Here is a 20,111-nt window from a genome sequence, read left to right on the forward strand (position 1 = left end):
AGCCTATACCCACCCAAACTATACATGGTACCTTATCTACCTGCTTATAAACAAAACCTTAACTATACTTAAGCAAAACCCACAAAAAACAACAGAGGACACACCTTATTTTTAGACCACCATGATGATTTTAGGCATGTTGTTAGGGTTCTCAACATGAAAATTAGTTGGGAATTCAAAACCAGTCTTAGCTCTACTGGACTTTTCCAAATTTGGCGTGCAAAAATCTAGGGCATCTAGGTTGTCAAAATTCACTCCCAGTTGTATGTAAGCCTTGGATAGAGTAAGATAGTTCATTAACCAATCCTTGTTATCATTGGCTATGATTCCTCACCAGTGGAGGAGAAAATGGATGATGGCCTCCATTTTAGGCCATTCGCGGTAAAAGGCCAAGCTCTCTCGAATCACCAGAGATGGACGCCGAAAAGAAGTTTCCAATTCAGGGGCACCCAACGACAGTTTCATATACTTCTCTGGCAATGGAATCCAGAATTTGTCATCAACACTTTTAATGGCTTTCTCCAATCCCTTCCTCCAAGTTGGGACAAATATATCAGAGCAAAGTCTTATTATGGCCTCAGCTTCCAACTTTTCCCTCACCATGCATCCAATGAAGGAGCCGATGATGTCACTGTTGGTCCTCCAAGTGAATTGATAGTCGAAGACCCCTTCTCCGATGGCTCTGCTAATGGTGATTCGTGACATGTCATCCACCAGGTTGAGGATCCTATTCCATTGCTTCGGTTTCATGTTTCCACAAAATGCCATAGTTCTATTTTTGGATGCATGAAAGAGACAAATATTTGTTTCCATGTTTACAAAATGAGGTCAGGAGATGACAGTGTGAACGAGAGATCCTAGATAAAGACAAATGAAGCCTCTAGAAAGGTCTTAGCGGTGATGTCATCCAATGATGTAATCTATTCTAGCTCAGCATTATCTTTCCTTGGCTTCAATATGATGGCAACTTCATTGAACTGACCAATGCCAATAATGCACTTAAAGCCTGATGGAGGGCCATCCCAATTCATGATGGGGAATAAACTCTACTAGCAGACCCTTGCATCAAATGAGATGCCGTGAAAACTATAACAAATAAAGACATTCCGTGTGGAAGTGAATCAGGAAGATTGATATTACTAAGATAGACACAACACGAGAGGGAGAAGTAAGACACACATATATAGAAAAATATACACATATGTATATAATTACATATATATATATATATATATATATATATATATATATATATATATATATATATATATATATATATATATATATATATATATATATATATATATATATATATAAAAGCTTATGAACCTATATCAATAAGAATGTTGCTATCTTAAACCTATGAATGATCATAGATGAGATCAATAAATGTGAGTTAAAGAATAAATAAATAAATATATAGATATATATATATTCTATTTATATAAAGTTATCTATACATACATACATACATACATACAATAAGTATATATAAGTGTGTCTATATATATGTGTGTGTGTGTGTGTGTGTGTGTGTGTGTGTGTGTGTGTGGGAGAATCAAAAGTGAGCTTTGATATATAAAGATGAAGAAAACCAAAACTGAGAAAATACTTGAAGACGAAAGAAAGCTAAGAGGATAGGGCACAAACCAGAATATGAAAACCACCATCATTCTGACAAAAGCAAATGATCCTTAATGATTAAAGAATTGGCCCCATTTGCCCCCAAATTTGCTAAGCTATCCACTATATGATTGCCTTCCCTATATATGTGACAGATCCTGCAATCTACTAACTTATCTAGAAGAGCAAGGACTTCTAGATTGCAGTTGAGTACCCAATTGGGGGTTGATCATTTTCTAATCACATTTAATATGATTTGTGAATGTTCCTCTATAATAACTTTGGTTAATTTCAATTTGTGACACAATTGAAGTCCTTGATTCAAAGCTTCTAATTTCGCAAGATTATTAGAAGTAGGTTGAATAGACATAGATTTTTTGGCTATCCAGTGACGATCCTCATCATTAATGATGCATCCAATGCCGGCCGTGCTAGGATTGCCTTGGGCAGCACTATCAAAGTTCAATTTAGCCCAACCATTCGAGGGAGGGACCCATCTATAGTTAGCTCTAGCCTCCTTACTGTTCTTTAGATAAAAAAGCAGGGGATTGATCAATTTAGACCAATTTTTCTTCATTTGCTCATCCCATATGGAAAAGAAGCCTTCTTCTTTTCGGGTGTTTCTAAAATGCGAATTAGTAGTTTCTACAATACTAGCTTTGATTTTGATAATTAATTCTTCAGATTCCAATTCTTGGTTACGAAAGATACGCCAATTTCTTTCCTTCCAAATTTCCCATATTAGAATGGAAGGACAAATGTTCCATAGTTTATTGTAAACACCCTTGACCTGGCTAGTGGGCCATCTCTTGAGCAGTTTAGGCAAAGAATTCAGGAATGGTGTCGACCATCCCAACATACTCCTAAGAAATTCCCAACATATCTGAGAAAAGGGATAGCTGAATAGGATGTGATCAGAGTCTTCAATATTTTGCTTACATAAGACACATCTAGATGGACCTTGCAAACCAAGCTTCCTCAACCTATCCATGGTTAGAATTCTATTTTGGAATGCTAGCCATAAGAAAAATCCTGCTTTAGGAAGACATGAAGAGTCCCAACATAGGTTGAGCAAAATATCCACATTGTCCCATCTATGAGAGGCTAAAATGGCCCTATATCCATTTTTCACGCTATAATTACCATCGTTAAAGGCATACCATATAAGTTCATCTTTCTTCTCAAATTTCCTAATCCTTCTATCTTCTAACAACTTTTCATAGATTTTAAATGATTCAACATCCACATCCAAGCCCTCCAAAGATTTCCACACCCATTTTGGGTTACCATTTTCATAAACCATGGTCTTGTAGTCCCAAAATTTGATTCGCCATATAGAAATTAATTTGGTTTTGAGATTATTAATTGTGCAACTAAGATGCAAAAGAGGGTGACCATCCCACGTGTCTTCCCGAAACAAGGCCTCATCGCCCTTACCTACAACCCAAGTCAAGTACTTTGAGATTAAATGTTAACATTTTAGCATAAAGTTCCAACATTCTGACCCTTTCAGAGGGTGTTCCATCCTAAAAATTGATAGAGGATCTTCCTCATTTAGGTATTTATTGTATATTATTTTGGCCCATTTGTGATCTCTATCCTTATAGAGGCGCCAAATGAGTTTTTCCCCTAGTGCTTCATTTTGCCATTGTAGATTCTTGATCCCTAAACCACCCAAGTCCTTAGGTTTGCAGATTTTCTCCCATTTAATGAGTGCTAGTTTTTTGTCCTCTTCACAATCTTTCCAAAGAAAATTCCACTTTTTGGATTTGAATTTAAGGAGGTTCAATTTGGACAATGGCAAGCAAGATAATGGGAAGGTCAGAATGGCTGATAACACTAATCTAATCTTAGTACATTTTTTGACCTTTGTTAACCATCTATCCTTCCAATAGTTGAGTTTGGCATCCATTTTTTCAAAGGTATTACACCACACATTGCTGGATTTCATCCCTTTTTCTAGAGCAATTCCCAGATACTTGCAGGGGAATCGACCTTTTTTGTATCCCATGATTTTGCAGATCTACTGTTCCAGTGCTGGTTTCGTATACATAAAGTAAATCTCAGATTTAAGCTCATTAACTTTTGACTAGAAGCTTCCATATATGCTTTGATAATGGATTTTAGACCCAAAGCCTCATCTATCCTACTTTTGCCCGACAATATGGTGTCATCAACATATTGTTGGTGAGTGATATTGGGCATATTTTTAGTGACCAAAATACCTGATATCTTTTGCCTATTATATGCATCGGTCATTGCTCTCCCAAATGCTTCAGCCATAATGATGTAAAGGGAGGGGGATAATGGGTCTCCCTGTCTAATGCCTCTAGATATATCAAAGAAGCCTTTCAATGTTTCGTTAATGAGAATCAAGATTTTGGGGGTAGATATGAATTTGTAAATAAGGTTGATCCATTGATGAGAGAAGCCAAAAGCTTCCAAAACCTCACAGAGAAATCTCCAATCAACCATGTCGTATGCTTTTTGAATATCCAATTTCATGAACATGCATGCCTCTTTGTTCAAATGTGCTGAATGGATTGTCTCTTGAATGGTAATAATACCATCTAGAATAGATCTGCTCGACACGAAGCCCGTTTCTTCTTCTGATATAATTTTAGGAAGTATATCATTTAACTTGTTAGCTAGAATTTTAGAGAAAAATTTATACACCATATTGCACAATGCAATGGGTCTGAAGTCTCCTAAGGTTTCAGGTTCTGACTTTTTGGGAATCAAGGTGAGGAACGAATGATTGATCTCCAATAAAAGAGCACCCCCATTTCTAGATGCTTCAATTGCTTTCTAGAGGTCTACGCCTATGATATCCCAACATTTTTGATAAAAGAAGGCTTGAAAGCCATCTGGGCACAGGGATTTATCTGGATTCATTTCAAACACTACATTTTTGACTTCTTCCAAAGAAATAGGTTTGTTTAGAACCTTATTATCTTCCGGTGTGACAATTTTAGGAATCACTTTAATTAGATTAGCTTGTGCTGATCTATTAGACCCTTCATAATTGTTTAAAGTATTCTAAAAATATTTAACGAAGGTGTCTACAATTTCACTCGGTTTATCTGTCATAATGCCCAAATGATTCTTAATAGAAGTTATTCTCCTCTTTGATCTATTATATAAGGTGGAATTATGGAAGTATTTCATGTTTCGGTCTCCTTCATCTAACCATTTTTCTCTAGATTTTTGTCTCCAAAAAATTTCCTCTTTGGTTAGAATATCCTCTTGCCTTGCTAATAAATCTTTTTCTTACATATAGCTGACACTGTCCATCCCTTTCTTAATCACTTCTGAGTTTAAGTCCTTTAATTGTTTTTCTATATCTAATTTTTTTTAAAAAATATTATTGAAGTGCTCCTTATTCCATTTGAGGATTCATTCCTTGAGCATCCTCATTTTGGCAAAAAATACGAACATCTTAGATCCTTCAAAATTGTCCTAAGCCCACCATTCTTTGATGTTATTAATAAAGTTGGAATTTAAGAACCACACTTTCTCACATTTAAATGGATTCCTAGCAGGTTTATGTGGTTCTAAAAATTTGAATCTAATCGAAAAGTGATCAGACCCAGCAACGGGTAGCATGGAAGAGTGAAAATTCAGGTTATTAGCATCCGAATCCCCTTTTATCATGAACCTGTCTAGTTTTTCAGCTATGTATGCAAAATCTTGTCTCCTATTGTTCCATGTATAAATACCATTATTAATTGGTATATCTATCAAGCTATGAGAATAACACCATACCTTGAAGTCCTTAGAAGCTTGCGATAATTGCTGATTACCACCTATTTTTTCATTAATATCTAAAATTGTGTTAAAGTCTCCTCCTAATAAGAATAGATTATCTTTAAAATTATTCATAAAAGAGCCAATTTCTTCCCAAACTAATTTTTTACTAAGGTTGGTAATAGGCCCATAAATATTAATGAGGATGAATTTGAGATCAGATTTTAGGCTTTGAAACTAGCCACTCATCCAATTTTTACTTATATTAATGATATTTATATCTACCTTCCTGGGGTTCTTGAGGATTCCTAAACCCCCTGAAGCCCCTATTGATTCTTGAAATACTAAATTCCATAAACCTAACATCTTATCTAATTTAGAAATTTCTAACTTCTTTAGTTTAGTTTCCTAAATGAGAAAAATGTTAGAATCAAAGGATTTGAGATTATGTTTTAATAACCTCTTTCTGCTAGGGGCATTAAGGCCCCTAGCATTCCATGCTGTGATCTTCATGCCTCCTTGGAAAGGCACTTCCCCTTCCCAACATTAAGAATCTGGTCAATCTTTTATTGTTCTCTGTTGTGCCCATCTACTTCTTTGAGTTCTTTTAGTGATCTTCTACCTCTTTTGCCTTTTTTTTTGCCACAGATAGGAGATTTAAGCCCTTCTTGGTTCATGTGAATCCCCAGCTGATCTAGGTTAGCTTCTGTCGTCTTAACTGGACAAATTTTTTCTTTAGGGCTCCTTTCCATTTCTTCCTGTACTAGTTCTTTAAGTAGCTAATACACAAGGCCAAAATGATTCTCTAAGTCTGCATCTGATCCCACTTTACTATTTTTGCTGATATCTTTGTGCTTTTGCTCCTACACAGATCCTTGCTCTTTCATCTGAGATTGGCTCAGATTATTATCCTCCTTTTCAATATTTAATAAGTCTTTCCTTAGGTATTCATTTGTGTAGTTACTCCCTCCTAATTTGAGGATTTCCTCAATTAATTCCTCTTTTTGTGCATCTATGCTTTCATCAATATTTTTAACACAAAAAACCTGAACCAGCTGGTTGGTAAGATGGTTCAAACTGTCTTCTTCTGATTTTGATATGCTTAATTCCCTTATTGCTGGATCCAAGATATTGTCCTTATTCAAAAAATCCTAAAGTTCTTTTAATGGTACCTTATCTGTTGTTCTTGTGTTCATATCCCTACTCTGATGGCTACTGCTAGGAGTGAATGGAGAGCTCTTTGAAGTTGTTGGTGTTTGTCAAAACTTGTATAGCTTTTTGGATGCCGGAGATGGTGTTTTGTTTGCCATATCTTGAACCTGAATATGCTCCAATTCACTTGTTTCCTTCTATATTTTAGAATCCTTTACAATTTTCTCTTCAAAGTCAAATAGCAAATGATTTTCAATATCCTCTATATTATTCCCTTTATTATCCCTTTTAGTTTCTACTTGCTTGTTGCTTGAGATCTTTTCCTACTCAACACCATTATTTGCAAGATTTGAGATAGGTATAGGATGCTTTTCCTTAGGTTCTATAAGGAAACTTGGCAACAAGGAATATAACCATTTCCACATAACCCATATTAAATTTGAAATAAACACGGAATTAAAATCCACATGCAAGAGAATAGACAACATACCCACAAAATTGTGACACAAGATATACCATGGGAAACCCTCATTGAGGGAAAAACCCAGCCTCCAAAAGCATCCATCATCATGTATTATTTAGCAAAAAATACCATTGCCATACAACCATGGAAGCCTTCATGGCCATAGCCACAACCAAGCAAACTATGTGAACAAGCATGAATCCACACATCCCATGCCATGCTTCCAACTTTCACAAATGCTCCCTTGGCTAACCTGTCAAGCCTTGTCTCGCTCGATTCTTGCCTTTTGTCTTCTCCTTGTCACTCTTACTCTACAACAACTACCCTTATGGTTTATTATATAGTAGCAAGTCCCACAAAACCACTAAGTGGTATTACATAAACCATGTGCTAAAACCATGTGCTACCTAACCCACTGACCCCACATTTAATATTGGGCATTTAATTCTTTTTCCCAATATTAAATAATTACATGAAATATTACCACAATGTTACAATACAACTCATCAAAAATATTCCATGGGAATCTTTACATGTTGTACGTCCATTTAGGTACAACATTACATAATAAAAATAAAATAATAAAATAACAATATTATGCAATGTGTGCAACACCCATTATCTCAACAGGTGCATTCTCTGTCTTTTTCAACTTTTCCATCTCCGAGGTTCCATTTTCTTTTTCTTTATTTATTTGCCACTGTTGAGGAGGCAGAGGCTCCCTATTTCCACTCTTACTTGAGTCCTTGTTGCTTTTAGATGTTTTCCTCTCCCTTTTTGCCTTCTATTTTTTGAGAGACTGGCCATCAGTTACTAGATCTATTTTTTCCTTGTGATCAACCACTATTATTGATTTAAGCCTTCCTTTGTCTACTGGATGATCCTCTATCCTTCTGATGCTTGTCTCTTTTGTGTGAAGCGGCTCTATCTGGAATACATACTCCTCCTAAGAGTTTGTAGGAAGATTTTGCTCTATATATTTCTGGTTCCTTTTTTTCTTCATTATTCTCATCCAAGGAAACTTACTTCTAAAATCAGAAGTGAGTGGGAGGGATTTGGGTCTAATTTTGTTGATATCATCTAATTTTAAAATTTCAGATATTTTGCCTCCATAGATGTGAAAGTTAAGATCATATGAGGCTTTGTTAGTAATTACTTTCTTTTGAATGTTTGTTGGATGATTGAATTTGGTTTTGATAAGCAATTTAACATTATTGCAGCAATGATAAGAAGAATAAATACCTGTGATTTCCCCCAAAGCTGATCCTATAAACTTAAGAATATCTAATTGAAGTAGCTTCAGAGGAAGAGAAGGCATATTAAACCACGTAGGAATCTTACATTCTAACTTTTCTATGCAAAAATCATGAGACCATTCTATGAATTTGAGAATCTGACCATTAAAAAAAAACTTAGAGACTGAAATGAATTATTTCTTAGTAGATTCTTCCTCACATTGTAAGTAAAGAATCTTATAAGAGTAGTGAAAGATACTTCCCTATTCCTCGCAGCTTTCTTCAAGCCAATCAAATAGAAGAGGGAAATCTCTCTAGGGGCCATTTCGAATTGCAAAGATTCCTCCCTTTTGGCACTCAATCCAAGTCTCTTCAACTTCTTTAATGGTAATCTTGATGGGTTTATTTGTGGGTTTACCCAGGGAAATCAAACCAGATGGTACTTTAGGGTTTGGTGGAAGGGTGACATTTGAAGGTGTTAGCTGATAGTGTGGAGGGATGTAAGAAGTCGAGGATTTCAAATCGAATGGAGACTAACTCCTTGAATTTCTTGGCTGGGGTGTTGCGATAGCCAGAGTATGACAATTTGATCTAGGGGAAGGCTTGTGCAGATAAGGATGTGCCTAGTTGGTTAAATTAAAGATCCTAAATTGGTTGTCCAAATGTTCAATTGTGAAGAAAGATTGGTGAATGTGGGTACCTGGTAGGTTTGAGCATGCCAGAGGAATTTTGGGAGTGGCTTCCTGGAAATTGTTTCTCTTCTATAGCATTTGAATCCCCTCTTTCCATCGATGACTTTGGAGATCACCTTCGGGTTTTTCCAAAATAGTGAATCTATTTGTAGTTTTTACTGCAAATCTAGCATTATGCGGATCTTGGACAGCCCTGCTCAGAAACATCTTCAACCTTTATCAGTAGATGTATTCTGCCATAGATTGCCATTTGGGAGCAAACACGTAGGGTTTTCCTTTCTCTTTTTTTTTGATGAAAAGTCTGCCCTGCATTTTTCGTAGCTCTGTAGAAGTTTGGCATTTTTGATTTGGTAGATAATAGCATATTTTGTAGTAAAATATGATATAAAAGATCATTAACAAAAAAAATTGTTATGTTCAACAAGAAAGGAAAATAACCATTAACAAGTGCCACGTAGTGGTTTGTATTTTCCCTAAGTTTAACAATAGTTCAATAAATTAGAATAGTATTAGAAAAATTCTCATTGTATTTTTTTAAAAGTATTTCATATTAAATAATTTTAAAAATATATATTTTAATATAAAAATATTTATGACTAAGTATTCTATATTTACATATTTTAAAAATAATATATTTTTTAATGTAAAAATATTCATCATTAGAAACAATTTCTAATTTATGTCATAGTTCTATTCATATGTTGAGGTGTTCTTATATATTAATATGTTGAAGCTTAATATATGTTATTTGTGTATTGGAAAATATGGCATTAGAAAAAGGTTAGAATAGGGTAGTACTTCCTACAAATCCTCTCCTATAGCACAAATTTGCTCCTATAACACCCAAACATATTAGTCAACCAATTAGAAGTAAAACACTTTAAGAAATTTAAAAAATTTAAAATCTCACATCTAAAATAAAATAAAAGTGCCTACAACAAATACAATAATTAGTTTATATACTCACATTAAAAAACAATACAATGGACAATGATGTTTGGGCGAGAAGCAATCAATGATTTTTCAATGGAATTTTTTTATGAAAACAACCTAAAAAAAATTAAATTCAGCAGATTGTGTTGTTTTGGAGAAGTGGGAATGGACAATGATAGATCAATGAAAATGATATTTAAACTAATATGAATATTTTAAAGGTGTTAAGGTTTACCAAGTGTTTAAGAGCTTGTCTAATATAAAAGTAAAGGGCTCTTATAATCTAAAAGTAATTTATGGGAATTAGAAAATCATATAATTATTAATTTTATAATTATTTTTTGTTCAAATGAGTTGTACAACTATATGCTAGTTGCTCTATAGAAAATTATAATAATACAAAGATGTAGTAAGTTTTTTAGTTTATAATTATTTTCAAAAGAATAATTTAATCACTATCTTACTTACTACCTAAATATTTTTTATTTTAAAAAAACTTAATATATTTCCAACAATTTGTATGAACTAATTTATTTATTTTTAAATTCTAATTATAAAAATTTAAGTATTACATATTTTAGATTTTTTAAATTATGAAAAACTTTTATCTATTATAAATAAATAAAACATAATTTTTAAAAATTTACTACATAGGAAGTTTTTATTTAGATAATTAAATTCCCAATAGTATATACTTAATATGTATAATAGATATTTGAATATAATATAAAACATTTTTAAAAAAATGAAAATTAGGTTTCAAAGACTATTGAACTACTATCATATTGAAAATTAGTTTCTTTATATTATTGTAATTGCTCTAGGATTAATATGTTAAATTTTAATCTATTAAATATGTGATTGGTGCATCCAAAAATATGGCATTAGAATAGGGTAGTGCTTCCTCTACTCTACATCCGCTCTTATAACACCTCAAATATAGTAGCCAATTAATAAGAAGTAAAATAATTTTAGAAATTTAAAAACTTAAAAATCTCACATCTCTACTTTAGAAAGATAAAAAATAAAAAATAAAAAATAAAAAATCAAGCTAGAAATACTTAAATATAATTGATTGAAATAAAAAGAATTAATGACTAGTAAAGTAGAACTGATTACAATACTATATTGCCTACGGCAAATATAATAAAGAAATACCATGGGTGAGAATAAATTGATAAATTATTGATATCTAAGTACATAGGTATCCATTGCTGTCTCATCATCCTCAAACGGCAATACATTACATGACTGACACTGTCCATGCAGTAACATATTTACACCTTAATAAAACATATGTTGCTAACAAACATTAGTGAGCAAGCATATATGTTAGCTAATTGTATGTGTTAGTAATTGGCAAACACTCACAATAAGCTAACATATACAACACACTAATGTTTGTTAGCCACATATTTTTTATTAAGATGCAAATGTGTTGCTGCAAAGAGGGTGCCTATATATACCTGAGCTATGCCTTCAAACTTTTCAACAAGAGAAAGATCAAAGCTATAGCAATATAACCAGCTACAAGACTGAAATTTCGCCGAGTTACAGAATTCCTTAGGATAATCTGAATCGTCTACTGACTGACTTTGTAGGTTTTAGGGGTATACAGAATGGAGAGTTTCAATAACAAGATTGTGTGCGGTAGAACCGATGCTCTGCTGAAATCCCTTATCCCAGCAATCCAACAATTTTGTGAATGTGATCTGCAATTACCCAAAGATCAGCAAAGTTCCGCTTTTCACCAGTTTCTAAACACTCTTATTAGGGGCATTGGCTCTTCAAATATATTTTGTAGACGTAGATATGCTTCATAGATACTCAAGCTAGAAGAGGAGATCAATGGCTTCATGAGTTCCATCCCAACCCAAATGGAGTCAGATGCTAGAAATCTTGTGGCAGCCCTGAAAGATATGTACAAGGAATTGCAACCTCCAGATAAAAGTTGTACGCTTAATAACATGATTCAACAGCAAATGAGTTTAGGTAACCTGTGTCAAACTACTGAAATGGAAGAGCCTGATAAATGGTCCGCTCTAAGTAATTTTCCTGTGAAGGCTCGGTTCTATGCGGGATTGGAGAAGCCTGTTGAGGATTTGAAGGAGATTTTATTAAAGAGCGAGGTATCGGTCGTTGGGGTTCATTGTATGGGGGGTGGTGGGAAAACTACTTTGGCCTCTGCTATCTGTAGTGATCCCCATATCAAAGGTAATGTCTCTTTCTTCTTTTTGCTTCTTTTTGACGGTTTTTTCAAGCCACTGAATTTTTTTAGGCCTATTATGAAAAATGCATTAAGATTTTGGGCAAAGGACTATTATGTTAAGGTCGTCAAGGTTAAATTGATCTGTGTTAGTCTAAGGCTAGTATCATCTTTTAGTTCCATTGTTCATCAGTTTCAGTGGGTGTAGAGTTCCAAAATTAGTCCTCATGACATTTTATGTATTCGGTCAGATAAGTAAGTAAAGTACTATTGTTTGTTGAATTGCGTCATTTAGTTTGCAATCCTAGATATTTTCTATTCTTGAGGTGTTCAGGTCCGTTGGCCTACCTTGTACACTTAAATTATCAATCAAGAATTTTCTCGTCGCTTTTTACTATTCTTCCAATCTTTTGAAGAGACCACTAAATTGTGTTTGCCCATCTCATCGATACCTTAGATTTTGGGCCAAAGGTCTTTGGTGTTTATGTCGTGGAGGTTAAACCGATCTGTGTTCATTTAAGGCAATAGTGGACACGCCTAGGCAATTGTTCCCCTGTTCTTCAGCTTCAATTGTTATAGGGTTTCAAAATTAAATCTCTGGGCATTTCATGTAGCGTGTGTTGCAATGGCTCTGGACATTGTCAGATAAAGTAGTTGTGCTCGTTGAATTGCACAATTTAGTATGTGATCCTTTACATATTATCTGTTCCTGAGGTGTTTCTCATGTGGGTCGGCCTACAATACAATTTCCTGTGTTAAATTTGTACACTTACATTTTCAATCATAATTTTTCTTGTTGTTTTTACAAATGCGCTAGTCCTTCGAGGAAATCGCTGAACGTTTCTGGCCCATCCCATCAATACCTGAGATTTAGGTTGAAGGGCTTTGGTGTTTACGTCATCGAGGTTAAACTTGATATGTGGACTTCTAAGGCTAAGATCGTCTTTAGGACATGATCGTTCCACTGTTCGTCAGTTTCAGTGGGTATTTACTATTAAATCTCTCGACATTTCATTTAGGTTGCGTCAGATTAGTGAGAAAAGTAATAGTGTTTGTTGAATTGTACCATTTGGCTAGTAACATTTTCAAATTCTCTGTTCCTGAGCTGTTTTTCACGTGGGTCAGCCTAACATTTCCCGTGCTAAATTTGTACACGCTTAGATTTCCAATCATGATTTGTTTTCTTGATTCTCTGGTTTAGGATACAGAGCGATGAGATATTATTTCTGGTTTTGATTGTAATGCAGTTTTTTCATCAACATGAATGCAATCTAAAATGTTGATTAAATATTCAGCAGCATTGTGAATTGTAAAAACTTATGTTGCAACATACTGAAAATTTATTGATCTTTTCTGTGGGCAATGCTGGGCATCAGGAAATGTACATTTCATTATTGTCTCGCATATTCAAATCTGAAGGGAATTATGCGGACGTCAGGTTGTTGTGAAAATGTACATTTCATCAGGTTGTGTAGCCCGCCCTACCATTTCTAGTGATAAATTTGTATGCTCTTAAATTTCCGATCATTTTTGTTTTGCAGCCTACTGAAAAATAATTGTTTTCTTCTGTGATCATCAGGTTATTTTGAAAATGTACATTTTATCACTGTTTCAAAGTCCTCAAATCTGCAGGGAATTATAGAGACAATGTGGGAGAAGATCATTGGAAGGAAGAAGCCCAAGTTTCAGAAAGTAGAAGATGCACGCATACAGCTAAAGCAGCAGCTTTCTACTCAATACGAGCGGACCCTGATGATATTAGATGATGTCTGGTCCAGGGCTCACTTGGAGGAACTACTATTTGAAGCGCCAGGGTACAAAACTGTTGTCACAACGAGAGACAGTTCTACCATCCTCCTAAACCCCTGTACTCAACTGTATCAGTTGCCATTGTTGGGCCAGAAGGACGCTCTCTCGCTTTTCTGCTTCTCTGCTTTTGGACAGACATCAATTCGAAGTACAGCAGATGCAAATCTAGTTATGGAGGTATAGTCTTTTCTTACCTTGAAACTAAAAATATGAAAAAGCCTAAAGCTTCTTATAGAATCAAATATGTCCAACATCAAAAATAGAATGATTTGTATGCTTATTTGTTTTTAAGCTATAAAAACTCGCAGTTATTGATTGTTCTATTAGATTAGTACTTGCAGGAAGTTATTTATGCATTTAAAACACAAAAATATCGCTTTCTTTTTCTTTCTTTTCATTTTTTACAGAGCTTCCTTTGGATGCTAATAAAAAACCGATCTTAATGAATGGCAGGTGCAAGCTGAATGTAAGGGCTTACCCCTTGCTCTAAAGGTGATTGGGAGCTCTTTAAATGGGGAATCTCATATGGCCTGGTTGAATGCAAAGAATAAGCTTTCACAGGGGCAGTCCATATCCAGTTATCACAAAGAAGGGCTGTTTAGATGCTTGGAGACCAGTATTGATTTCTTGGATGATGTTGCGAGGGAATGCTTCTTAGATTTAGCCATATTTCCAGAGAACAAGAAAATCTGTGCTGATGCACTGCTGGGCATTTGGGTTTATGTTCGGAAGCTGGAGTGGCAAGATGCCTTTATCATGTTATTGGAATTTGCAAGCAAAAACCTCTTGAACTTAATCAGCAGCCCAGGGTATTTGCCTAAGCTTTATATATGTTAAATTTCTTACCATCGTTTTGTTTTCAAACTTTGAGCTAATATTGTTTGTGGTAATATCAGAAGCCAAGCAACAATCTCTTATGGAGATGCCTCTGAGCTGTACTTTTCCCAGCATGACATAATGCGAGATTTGGCCATATATTTGGGAAGCCAGGACAGTATAGTCCATAGGAAAAGAATATTCGTGCCCAGGAAGGAGCTGAGCTTGCCAGGGGAGTGGGAGATGCATAATGATAGACCATTTGATGCTCAAATTGTCTCTATTCACACAGGTAGGCGATTCAGACCAAATATTCTAACTTGTTGAGTGACATAATATGCAAGCTATTTAAACTATTAAAATGTTTTAGCTTTTGTGTTTTGTCATAATGAATAATGATACTATTGAAACAGCAATAGCTTTGATATAAATTCTTTACTTTAACTGCCGGTATTCTTGACCACTAAAACATTTTCTAATTCAACTGTATATATGATTGAACTATTGCAGGTTCTATGGCTGAAAATCAGTGGTATCCGATGGACTTTCCAGAGGCAGAGGTTCTGGTGGTACACTTTTCTGCAAGCGAATACTTTCTACCACCATTTCTTAAAACCATGAAAAAACTGAAATTTTTAATGTTGTGTAATTTGAGTTCAAAGAGGACCACAATTAAAGGTTTAGATGCTCTATCTTCACTCGCTCAGCTCAGGACTGTTCGCTTGGAGAAGTTGGATGCGCCCTCTTTTTTAAAAGAGATTAAAGTAATACAGAAACTAGACAAACTCTCTCTAAGTTTATGTGAAGGGTTTGGAAATATTTCCACATTCAGCAACACCAATCTACAAGAATTTAACCTAGACCACTACAGCGATTTGGAGAAATGGCCACTTGACATCTGTCATATGCCTTCTGCTCGCATATGGTCTATAACCAACTGCCATCTGGTTCAAAAGTTGCCATATGATCTTGAAAATCTGAGTTCTGTAAGAATGTTAAGATTATCAGCATTACCAGGCTTGAAAGAGCTTCCTGCATCCGTTGGAAAACTTGGGCAGCTGAAATTTCTAGACATTTCACTCTGTGAGGGCCTGAAAGAACTTCAGAGGAAATATGTCAACTCAAGAAATTGAAAGAGTTTGATATGAGGGAGTGTTCTCGTTTGAAGAGGTTGCCTAAAAGTGTTTGCGGACTAAGCTCTCTGAAACATGTCATCTGTGATGAGAAAATTGGGCACCAGTGGCTAAGAGTTAAGGCCTCTTCTATCCCTGATCTTAGGGTTGAAATTATGGAGGCGCAATTTACTCTGGATTGGCTTGATGATTGAGAAACATCAAGCAACTTCACATCCTGTTAAATTAATGAGTGTTCTCTTTCTTAGTTCTTGGAGATGGAGCATACTGTAGGTTTCACTTAGAATTAAAAGAGTGTTTAGTGTCTACAAAGTTCAACTTTATGGACAATTCTCCTGTATATGGAGCATACTGTAGGTTTCACTTATAAATTGTAAAAGTTTGTAATGTATATATATATCATTATGTACATTTGTAAAGTCTATGTCAAAGTTCATCTTTACAGACAATCTTCTTTTCCCAATCTTTTGAGGGGCCTTCTTTGGTGGAAGGAGAAAATGACAAGCAAACTATTTTCCGTTGTCATTCCTTACTAGTGTACGTGACAATGAATACCGTATTTTAAAGGAACAATTTTTAAAATTTTGTGCAAGTTTCTAGGATTGAATACCAGATATGGTTGATAACCGAGTGCTTCATTAATGGCTTTTGCGATTTTGAATGCTAATCATGTCATTACACTACACGTGAAGTTACATGTCGGGAAAAAATCTCATGCAATTGCATCTTGACTCTTCATATGAATCGCTTATAATTTTTTAACGGAAGAGATCTAAAGAGCAAAGAGTATAAGGTCTTATTCAAGACATTTAAATTTCAGACATTTTTTGAGGCTGAAGTTCAGGTTGCTACAGGCACGCCACACACAATTTGGTACCATGGAAAGCCGAATAAAATTAAAACCTTTGGGAAGAAATGTTCCTTATTTATTTTTGTTTTGAGGAATTTCTAGGCCTTGAAGTGAGAAAATCACCAAAGACCGGGTGGACCATGCACAAACCTCACTTCAGGCCCTGGTTTCAAATGCATCAAAAATTACTTCAAATACCTGTTCTTAATAGTGACCTTGTTTAACTGTCTATAATCTATGCACAGTCTTAAGGAGCCATCTTTCTTCTTGACAAAGATTACTGGAGCACCCCATGGCGAAACATTAGGATGAATCAAACCTTTCTTCAAAAGCTCCTCCAACTAGAATTTAAGTTCGACCAGCTCTTGAGCTGTCATTCTATAAGGAGTCTTGGAAATTGGTTCCGTTCCTGGCACTAAATCGATTCGAAAATCAATTTCTCTTCTCAGAGGCATTCCAGTTTCGAGCACACCTTGCCAATTGCTTGGCAGAAATTGTCCACAAAGAGATGGGTCTCTTGATTCCTGCAATAACCCTAGCTGATCCATAATCATCAACACAATGGATTATCTTATCCTTGCAATCCAAAATAGCTTGATGTTGTTCTAACCAATCCATACCCAAAACTATATCATAAGATCCTAAAGGTATAACCCTAAGGTTCGTAGAAGTAGTAAAAGATTTCATACAAATCTTATAGTCAGGAGCAATAATATCAACGTTCACCTTGGATCCTGATGCTAACTCCACTTGCCATCTGTTCCTTTCCCTAACCATAGGAATTCCACTATTTGCAACTAAAGCAGAAGAAATAATTGAGTCTATAGCTCTAGAGTCAAATACAATAGATACATTCATACCTTGAGTATTACCCTAAGCTTCAATAACCGTGTTCTAGTGTTTGGCTTGCTTCTAATCCAAGGTTGCAAAAATATGGTGGTTCCTGGCAGAATCACCAACTGTCGCTTAAGACCTAGTTGGTTTAGGTCCAACCTTCGGCTTATCCCAGTTAGGGCACTGAGACTGGTAATGACCTATCTGTCCACAATGAAAACACTCAACAGATTTCCTGAATCCCATGTTCTGACCAGAAGGATTAGGAGATGGTTTTTTACTCTACACACTCTGAGGTGGTTGAGATGGCTTAGGCTGTTCTGAACCCTTGGAGTACTTATCAAACTTTGTCTTCTTGAATTTTCCATCTGAAAATCCTGACTTCAAACTACTCTTAGGAGGCTTTTGACTCTTACTGACATCCGGAGTAGGTGGATTCATTCTGGTTTTGTATGAAGCCCCATGATATCTAGACTTCATCTCAATCAGCTTTGCTCGCTCTGAAGCTTCCTGCATAGTTAAAGGTCAAAAAGTTCTCACTTCCTCCCCAATCTTGGGCATAAGTCCTCTGACGAAGTGTTGTATCATGGCCTTATCATTTTTTGCCCAACCAGGAAAATTTTTAAGCTCGTAGAACCTACGTTCATAAGCTTCCACTGTAGATCCAAACTGCATAATCTAAAAGAACTCCTCTACACAGGCTTGGCGCCAATATTCAGACATGAATCTCTCCTTGAAATGTTCTACAAAGAGTTCCCATGTAACAAGTGAAATGTCAATGCCAAACTTCTCCAACTCCTATTCCCAACACAAGGAACCAAATCCCTGCAAATGCATAACCATCCATCTTACCTTTACGTTACTTAAGTAACGATGTAAGACAAAGCATCGCTCAATATTCAGCAGCCAAGCTTCTGCCGCTGTACCCTGTTCCGTACCATAAAATAATGGCCCTTTCATCTTGGAAAGATCCTTGAGCTGAGCTCTTGCCATTGGATCATCCTCTATGGGAAGGTTATTACCCTGCACAAGAGGTCTCCTATCATTCACTCCCCCACCAGGAATCTGGTTGTTAGCCTCAATATTATCAAGACGTTCCAGTATCCTCTAAAGTACCAAAGCTTGGTCTACCTAATTATCCTGGTTGTTTCCAACCCCAGCATTCTGATAAAACTGACCAACCCCAACATCATTCTGGTGCCTAGGACCTCTACCACGGCCCCTGCCCCTGCCTCTGCCTCTTCCAGCAAGGTTATCCTCAGGAATTTTGCGTCCTTGAGTTCCTCTAGTGACGGGAGGCATGATAGCTACCTAAAACAAATAATTGTTAATATGCATCGATAATGGATTAAACCCTATAACCCAAGAGTCATGGTTATTCTAACCTACTCTGATACCAAATTTAGTGCTACACTAAGCATAAACTGATAGATTTGAAACAAAGAACAAGAACCATAAACGTAACAATTTTTTTTTATTAAATCAACTTATTACAAGTACAAATACACAAATTGAATCACTCTCAATCTGAAAACCTCAAAATGAAAGATGATATCATCAAAGTACATATCCATTATAATGTGAATACATATAGAGTTCAGTACAATAATGAAGTACAATAACATTTCTAAACACCTATGTCCAACATAGGGACCCTAAATGTTGTTTTCAAGAAGTAATTGCAACAATCATCTTTAGCTACTTGCTAAACGACTTGGAGCACCTGGAAAACACACAGAAATGCAACACAACACAAAAAGAGGGCTCAGTACACACTGAGTTGAAAAGCGTAATCCAACTACATACACATTAGAACAAACATATAAATAACCATAATGCAGATATCTAATTCAATTTAACATAGTGCAGTTCCATAATTAATATGCAAGAAGTAAACATTTACAAAAGTAAAAGGAAAAAAGGTCAAGCACTCTTTTCCATCATTTCATATGTTTCTACGTTCTCAAAAGATGGGATCTAAAAGTAAATCTTGAGGCTCGAATTTCTTATCCAGCTACTCGCTTGGTCTTTCTTGAGGCTGTCCCTTTTTGTTTTGGTTATCCTGGGCTCTTTGGCCTATTTTTTTGTAGCTTGACATGGTTCAGTTTTAAATGTCTTCTTGTGTAACCATGAGGTTTCAAGATCCTCTTTAAAACCTGTTTAAGTGGGGGTAGTGCAATGTGTTATCTGTGAGGCCACCCTGGTCACCTTGTTTTGTTAGGCGGCCTATTTCATCTAAGGGTTGTTGTTTCTAAGTTTGAGCTTCATTGAAAATTAGAAGATCTATAAAGGGTTTCAGGCAACCTTCAAAACCTATTTTCCTTAATCAAAAACAAATTTGAAATTGTCTTATAACACCTATATATTATGATGTTGAAGGAAACAGATTGAATACATGGGTGAATGTACACTCAAAGCATTTGAAGTCAAAGAATTTATAAGATATCTAATTCTGAGTCTTTTTTTAACTTTGGCATCCAACGTTCTTTCTCAAATATTATTTTGGCATCCAGCCTAAATTGCAGTTTCATTCAAAATTTTCATTGGTAATGTGAGATAAAATATGGACCATCAAAAACATGAAAGAGTTTGGCTTGATGATGTGTGACCTCTTGGAA

The 20,111-nt window shown here is 35.4% G+C and overlaps 1 pseudogene across 1 annotated transcript; it reads left to right on the forward strand.

Annotated features, from left to right (window-relative positions):
* Positions 1-13,413: 13,413 nt before the first annotated feature.
* LOC149560613 (disease resistance protein ADR1-like) lies at positions 13,414-16,231 on the forward strand (annotated as a pseudogene). Its single transcript, XR_016363709.1, has 5 exons — positions 13,414-13,517; positions 13,631-14,037; positions 14,314-14,669; positions 14,757-14,968; positions 15,187-16,231. The product of XR_016363709.1 is annotated as a disease resistance protein ADR1-like (transcript).
* Positions 16,232-20,111: the final 3,880 nt, after the last annotated feature.

The sequence above is a fragment of the Cupressus sempervirens genome, chromosome 4 (genome assembly GCF_028749045.1).
Source record: "Cupressus sempervirens isolate cs-2001-9-10 chromosome 4, ASM2874904v1, whole genome shotgun sequence".
NCBI lineage: Eukaryota > Viridiplantae > Streptophyta > Pinopsida > Cupressales > Cupressaceae > Cupressus > Cupressus sempervirens.